The 8,260-nt window shown below is 39.3% G+C and overlaps 1 long non-coding RNA gene across 1 annotated transcript; it reads right to left on the bottom strand.

Annotated features, from left to right (window-relative positions):
- Nucleotides 1-2,309: 2,309 nt before the first annotated feature.
- Nucleotides 2,310-5,992, bottom strand: LOC130459976 (uncharacterized). The gene is made up of 4 exons (XR_008919748.1): nucleotides 5,489-5,992; nucleotides 5,138-5,382; nucleotides 4,557-4,620; nucleotides 2,310-2,978 (listed from the first exon to the last, which is right to left on the bottom strand). It is a non-coding gene; the product is annotated as an uncharacterized lncRNA (long non-coding RNA).
- Nucleotides 5,993-8,260: the final 2,268 nt, after the last annotated feature.

Here is an 8,260-nt window from a genome sequence, read left to right as displayed (position 1 = left end):
GCCTCGGCATCGTGCTAAAGTCGCCACAAGGGGACACCACAGTACAATCTGTCTATTGCGAGTTCAAAGCTACCAACAACGAAGCAGAGTACGAAGCTTTGATCTTGGGGTTGTCATTAGCACTCGACATGAATATCCGCCGACTTGAGGTACGTTGCGATTCTTTATTAATTATCAGCCAGATTAACGGTTCGTACGCAGCGAAGGACTCAAAAATGCAGGCCTACTTGAAAATAGCAAAAAGGCTCGTGAACAAGTTCGACTCATGCACCTTACAACAAATACCAAGAGACCAAACCACCTAGGCTGGCGCCTTAGCCAATCTTGGCTCAAACATCAAACCTAAACTCACCTTCATCCCCGTAGTCCACTTAATGTATCCAGCCATCACCAAAGATAACCTACCCATCACCGAACAGTCTCAACCTACTCAAATTCCCTCATGGCGCGACCCTTACATACACTGGCTTAAACACAACACTACCCCACCTGGAGTCACCCATGAAAAATCCTTCCGCATGAAAGCCTCCAGATTTATCCTAATCCATGGAGTATTGTTCAGAAAGTCGGTTGCAGGACCGTACCTGAGATGCCTTGATGATGACGAGATCGAGTCGACATTGCGCAACATACATGATGGAGAATGTGGAAACCACGCCGGAGGAAGAAGCTTAGCCCACAAAACCCTTACCATGGGATATTTCTGGCCCACCATGAAGAAAGACGCAATCACCTTTGCTAAGAAGTGCGACTCCTGCCAGCGGTTCGCATCCATCTCTCATCAACCTTGTGAAGTACTCCATCCTATATTGTCCCCGTGGCCCTTCACGAAATGGGGGATGGACATAGTAGGTCCCTTACCACAAGCGTCAGGACAACGCGTCTTCATGTTGGCAATGACCGATTACTTCTCCAAATGGATCGAAGCAGAAGCTTTGAAGCGAGTTCGAGATACTTAAGTCATTTCGTTCATCAAACGAAATATCCTTAGTCGGTTCGGTATCCCTTCCGAGATCGTCTGCGACAATGGTTCTCAGTTCATCAGCAACAAAACCAAAGAATTCTGCAGTAGGTGTAACATCACCTTGCACACCTCAAGACCAAGCTATCCTCAAGCAAATGGCCAAGCCGAATCAAGTAACAAAATCATCATCAACAACCTCAAGAAGCGCCTCGATGACGCCAAAGGAAGATGGGCAGACGAGTTACCTATGATCCTTTGGGCCGACAGGACGACGCCAAAAACGGCGACCAACCACACTCCTTTCTCTTTGGTCTTCGGTTGCGAGGCAGTCATCCCTCCTGAAGTCGAACTCCCCACAGCAAGAAGCAGTTTCATGGCACTAGGAATGAACGAATCAGTCTTGGCTTACGACATCGTTACTGTTGACGAACTTAGGGAAGCGGCACTGGTCAGGATGGCCTCCTACCAGCAAGCCGTCGCGAACAGCTACAACAAGAATGTGAGGGTTCGGATATTCCAGTAGGGAGATTGGGTTATGCGCAAGGTCTTCCCAAACAAAAAGGATCCTCGACACGGCAAGTTGGCCCCGACATGGGAAGGTCCCTACCAGATCGTGAGACGAACAGGACATGGCGCATACGAGTTAGTCGACAAAGACGACACACCCATCCCAAGAAGTTGGAATGCGACACACCTAAAACTGTACCATTTCTAAACACTCGAATAATTTTTGCTTTCTAATTTTTCTAACACAACGGGTACTCTAGCATTCATCGCCATTATATCGATACCCCCGAGACAGAATGGGCATGACGTATAACGAAGTCGAGAACATCTCGAACTATTTACACTTATAAGTAACCAGAAGTTAAGTTCCTCTCCTCTATCTTTTTTCCTTTTTTGTATGTTATCACCACTACTGACTTAAGCATCGGAGGCCCGTTGGCTCCACCAACGGCCAATCCTCACGCCCTGCTGTGTTGACAGTATGGTGCCCACATGGTGACGAATTCGACAAGGAGAAAACAGATGAAGCAAAGTGTACAACACAACATACAGGAAACCAAAAGTCGAAATTGTGCATGCATGTTCAGAAAAACGAAGTGAAAGGAAACAATGTTCTTTTATTCAAAAATGCTTGTATACATTACATATTACAAATCTTACAAACTACAAAACACAATTTAGGCCATTACAAAAACGCCTGGTACACTACAATGTACACTACATACATAATGGAATACAGATCTACATTTTCTCTACAGCATACATTTCTTGCAGGTTCCCCTTTAACAGGCTGGAGGCGTCACCAAAGTCGAACTCGAGGTATGTGCCCAACCTGCAAAACAAACACATTTTTCCAAAAACAAAGCAAGCAACACAGAATTCGCAAACCACGAATATTTACATGACTTGCCCCCTTGTGTAACAGCCCGCTCTTTCGAGCTGTTAATAAAGAACACTTAACCCTTAATGATCACCATTAACCTTTAACACGCAGCGGAATAATTAACCTTAATTCTTAAACTCGATCCTGGACCTGTGGGTTATGGGCTCACAAAATAACCTTATATAACCTTGAATGAATAATCTTTAAAATAAATATAAACCTTTAATTCACATTCAAACTTACAAACAATTCAGATGTAACACCCCGACAATTCTTTGTAACACCCCGACAATTCTTTCTTTTCTAAAATAACCTTTTAATATAAAACGTAGAGAATTATCAAGGCATTATCGCCCGTGTGAAAACGTAACGGCTTATTCAGAATTTTGCAGCGGAAAACATAAAACTAACTTTAGGTTTATAAATAATCGATTACAGGTTTAGTCCCAAAAATCAACCAACGAAAATAAGGAAATATAAATAGTACGACAAGTTTAAAGTCCAATTAAACAAACCCAAGTCAACTTAGCAAATCAAAACTAAAATACAAGCTCTCTATTCCCGATCCCAATGATGCAACATCTTCAAACCTGCAGATGGACAATGCTTATTGATCCTTAGGGACTGCTCACCAAAGATTGGGTCATCACAGGATCAATAAGGCATAGCCATGATCAACATGCACAAGCAAAAGCACGTAATCAGCAAAGCTGAGTACTACATACTAAATCAATAATAATCCTAACATGATTCTATTAAACGAACGATCCTAACATGATACTAATGAACACAAATAAAGGCAGACAAAACATGATAGTTTGACGACCATACTTGACCAGACTAGACTAGGCTAGACTTTTAGCAATAATATTATTTTAGTTGAAATAGACAATGGACCGAGTTGTCCATCCAGAAGTCTTCACTAAGGAAGACGAGGTACGGGCGCGACTCCGTAACCTCAGTGACCTGCGATATCGAGGAACGTTTTAATAAAAATAGAACACGGTGATCAATCCGGTCCCAGAAAAGGCCATGGGCTACCACCATGAACCCCAACTCCTGTTTGTCCGTCACTTTAGACGTGCACAGTCTAAAGCTATTGCTACCCAGTTTCACTTTACATGATTTACAAATTGAGATTCCGTTATGACTCAACCATCACATAAGACATACAATTCACATTTGTTCACAACTGTTTTTATCTTGGAATTAAGTAAGTGATCATAAAAGCATAAATCAAGACTCATTCCAATTTATCCAACCTTTCCTTTAACCATGAGCAATAGAGCTGTCAAAAATCGACCCGACCCGAAAACCGACCCGAACCCGACCCGAAATTACTGGGTCCTGAACAAGATTTTGTGACCCGTAACCCGATTTTATCCGAACCCGAACAACCCGAAAAGGAATGGGTCAAAACCCGACCGAACCCGTTTTAGACCCGACCGATTGAAAATCATTGTATTTATAGTAATAAATGAGATTATGAGAAAATTTAAGCATAAGAGACACGTTGTTTTTACTATTGTTCTGTGTAATATGATTTTAATTTGAATTATACGCCATTTTATGATTGAATTTGACAAAATATAAACTTTCGTAGGAAAATTTGTTAACTTGTGCCAATATTTTGTATATTTTTCACCTAAATTAATGAAAATATAATGCGCGTTTTAAAATCTCTCAACCCGTTGGGTCGACCCGAACCCGAAAGTTCTGGGTCTTGAACAAGCATTTGTAAACCCGAACCCGAAATTGACCGACCCGATTCAACCCGAACCCGAAAGTAAATTTTTACAACCCGACCCGATCGACCCGTTTGACAGGTCTAATGAGCAACCCTGTATATGGGCATAAAGTTTCAACTTACTAAACAAGGTCCTCCGCCCTCATAAAGTAGTGAAAAGATAGAAAGGGAACAATAATCAATCGATCCAAACCAACATATAGAATAATCTAGTGTTCCCAACGAACATGTTTGTATCAATCATCCATACTAACATGTTACAATTCTCATAATGCAATATAAGTTCAATATGTCCGTCCAACAGTATTAAACATGCAATTTCAACATAACCAAGTTCGTCAATAATATCAACATCACCAAGTTCAACCATAATATCAACATAACCAAGTTCATCAACAATTTCAACATGGTTTCATCAAATAGCACGCATTCCAAGCATACAGGTATGTACGTACCTTGTGTAAACAAATAATAGGTCACTTTAACACTTTCAAAAGTCGCCTACAAAGAATTCTCCGCCTAAAACAACCAACAAATATTCCCAATCAACTTCTAATCACTCACAACAATAACAAAGCATTCTAAATACATCATAAACATATTTAGGACATTCCCTAACATTAAAACTTGAACATTTGATTTCCTAGCATCATAATTATTGAATCAATGATTGAAATTCGTTGAAAACTCTTCGCAAACGTCATACTTTAAATTTTCAGCAATATCAAATCGTTTAAAGCTTTCCCAAAACCAAATTATCATGCTTAGAACATAAAAATAATAATTTTAATTATTCATAACCATTCTATCATGATTTTAAAACTATTAAAATCTTAAAAATTCATGTTTTAATAATTAAAATTCTTATTTCAATCCAAATTAATAAATCTGAAATTTAATAAACTCACTATGCAAATATATAAATTTGAATTCTATATTTAGATAATTAAAACCATAAATTTAGAATATGAAAACATTAATTAAACTACTAAAACAAAATTAAAGCATTAAATAGTTTTAGGGTTAAAGAAATAACCAAAAAGAGGAGGAGTAAGGGTGCTGGCCGGAGGAGGGACGGCGGCGACAAGGCAGGTGGTCGCGGGAATGGGCGACAGTGTTGGTGGCCGCGGTGGTTGTGCAGGGACTGTTTTGCTTGTGAGGCAGAAAGCAAGAAGCAACGAATAGGGGAGTGCGAGAAGCAAGGGTTGCCGGCGGCTGGGCACGACCGCAGGCACGGTCGACGGCGGTCAGGTGTACTCGCCGGTGGTTGCGCGGCGGCGGCTGTGTGAGCAAACAAAACCAACAATTTCAATTGGAGAGAAAATGAACAGAGGAACGAAAAGAAAGAAACAGAAAAACGAGAGGGAAGAAGGAGGAGGAGGAGTACCGACGCGGAGGAGGACTGGTGGCGCAGCTACGGTGGTCCGGCGGCGCTGAAACAACCAAGGAGACGAGCAACAAGTTCACGTGAATGAGGAAGCAAGGTTTGAGGGTTTTGGTGTTTTTGGTTTCACGTGAAATTGAAGCAAGGAGGAGTTGAGTTTCACGTGAAACAAAACAAGGGTGGGGAATTATGGGCTTATTTATTTTGGGCTTACCAAGTTGGTCTAGAATTAGGAATGAATTTTAGTGTTTGAATCCAAAAGGATTATTTTCTAAATTCACGTGTTTTCGTAATTCAAATTTTTTTCAACATAAAATTCTAAAATTATTTTAGTTTCATAAATCGTTGAAATATTTAAAACGTATAAAAATAAATATTCGTAACTTAAATATTTATTTCTAAAATTCGTAAATTCTATTTAAATATAATTAACTATACGTTAAAATATATTAATAAAATGTATAAAATTACGGGGGATTACAATCTACCCCTCTTAAAAGAAGTTTCGTCCAGAAACTTGACACGAAAATTCACCCATTTCTCAAAAGTTTTCAACTTATTCTTACTGGAGAAGTACTTGTGCCACTAATGTGCACTCTTTTGCCAACTTAAAGTTACTTGTAATATTCACGAACACATTTTCTTGTGCGGAGAATCTATGTACTTTGCATCAGCATGAATAAGTTGCTAAAAATAAGCATAAAAATGCATAAAAACACCATAAAAATAGGTAAAAGCGCGAATTTCTATCGCATTCTACCCCCCTTAAAGAAAAAGAGTTACGCCCTCGTAACTCATCCCAGAGAATGACTTTGGATATTTCTACTTCAACGAATCATGCCCCCAAAGCTATATTTCCACTAAAATCGTAGCAAGTGGGATTTCTACACTTCTTTCCACACAATGCCTCAACAGGTTCCATCTTAAAGCTCGCAGAGTAACTATTGTTGCAAGAAATTCAATCACTCTAGTTGGTCTTCCCAATTACCCTTAAAGTCAATAATAAGAATCTCAACATATATTTTGTAGTAATCTCAGTCTGTCTATCGGTTGCAAGATGGAAAGAAATACTCATTTCAATGTCGTTCCCAAGATTCACTAGACCTTTTTGCCAAAATTTCAGACTTTTATGGTCGGTAAGGATCTCAAATGTTGCCCCATAAAGATAATGTCTCCAAATCATTCAAAACAAACGCACTAGCAGCTAGCTTTAGGTCATGGATAGGGTAATTGGTTTCATAAAGTTTCAATTGACGCGACAACAGGTGCGGAGGTCAAACGCTCTTTTAAAATCTAGAAAGCTTTCTCACATTTCTCACTCCACTCGAATTTCGATTCCTCTTTCAACAAGTTGGTCAATGGTTTTGCTCTCTTCGAAAAGTCTTTCACAACCTCCTATAATGGTCATCTAGGCCTAGGAAACTTTAGGTATCGGACACGTTCTTGGAATAGGTCACTCACTCACATCTTGAATCTTAGTAGGATCTACAGAGACTCCTTCTGGTCAACTTTTCCTTTTTACCAAACCTCATTATGCCTTTCATGGGTGTATAACTTTTGGCACAACTCCTAGCTCTTCACCAATTCATATATTTCTTTTCATCTTTTCAAGACAACAATGATTTCTAACGATCCTGGACCACTCAAATCGTCTCTTAGGTTTATTCCCTTACGTAACATAGTTCTCAATCAATTTAGTCCTTCACTTTTCTGTCGGTGTCACTTATACACAGATGACTTCAAGATTCGTATACTTCATTCACATAAAAAAAAAAAATCTTTCTAAGCGTCTCCAAATAATCCTCAAGTGTTTGTCATGCTCTTTCTCGTTCTTTGAATAAATCAGGATATCATCAATAACATAATAACAAACTTAATTCGGAATTCGTAGAAAATCTCATTCATCAAATCCATAATTAGTGCAGGTGCATTGGTTAACCCAAAAGACGTTACTCTAAACCCATAATGACAATAACGAGTCCTAATGAGGTCTTAGGTATATCTTTATCAGCTATCCTCAATTGGTGATACTTCAAAAACAAGTCAGTCTTCGAGAACACACTCGCCCAATTCAATTGATCCAATATGTCATCTATCCTAGGCAAAGGATACTTGTTCCTGATGATGTTTAGCTCCCTAAAATCGATGCATAATTCCATACTCTTATTTTTCTCCTTAACAAACAACACAGGAACTCCCCACGGTGATGCACTAGGCCCAATATATTCCTCATCGAACCATTCTTGAAACTATGTCTTCAATTCACTCATTTCAGGAGTTGTCATTCTATATGGTGCTCTAGATATATGCGTCATTCTAGGAACTAAGTTTATAGGGGACTCAACGGCTCTTAGCAAGTGGCATACCTGCAATCTCACTAGGAAACACATCCATGAATTCATTCACAATTGGAACATCCTCGATCTTCATTCCGACTTCTTAACTCACATCTAGCTCACACAACCGAAAAATGGTTCACAAGGCAAGTTCTTAAACAATTTGGTACACCTTATGGTTACAACGGTAGGAATACTTACGGGTAGATCAATCACCTCAAAATCTACTAACTTCAGACTCTTAATAAGAGATGACGAAACAAAAGAATAAGCTTTCCCTGAATCAAATAACTTTCTAACTACCACGGAGTTAATAGAAAAGTAACAGAAACTAAGTCAACAGGTCGTTCAGCTTCATTTCGACTTATCACAAACAGTTTACCCGGGGCCTTGTTATGGTTGTTATTCTAATTAGCAGACTTATGGAGGTTTCCTTGGC

The sequence above is a fragment of the Spinacia oleracea genome, chromosome 4 (genome assembly GCF_020520425.1).
Source record: "Spinacia oleracea cultivar Varoflay chromosome 4, BTI_SOV_V1, whole genome shotgun sequence".
Classification (NCBI taxonomy): domain Eukaryota; kingdom Viridiplantae; phylum Streptophyta; class Magnoliopsida; order Caryophyllales; family Amaranthaceae; genus Spinacia; species Spinacia oleracea.
Note: the sequence above shows the minus strand (reverse complement) of the source record. Positions and strands in the feature narration are given on the sequence as shown.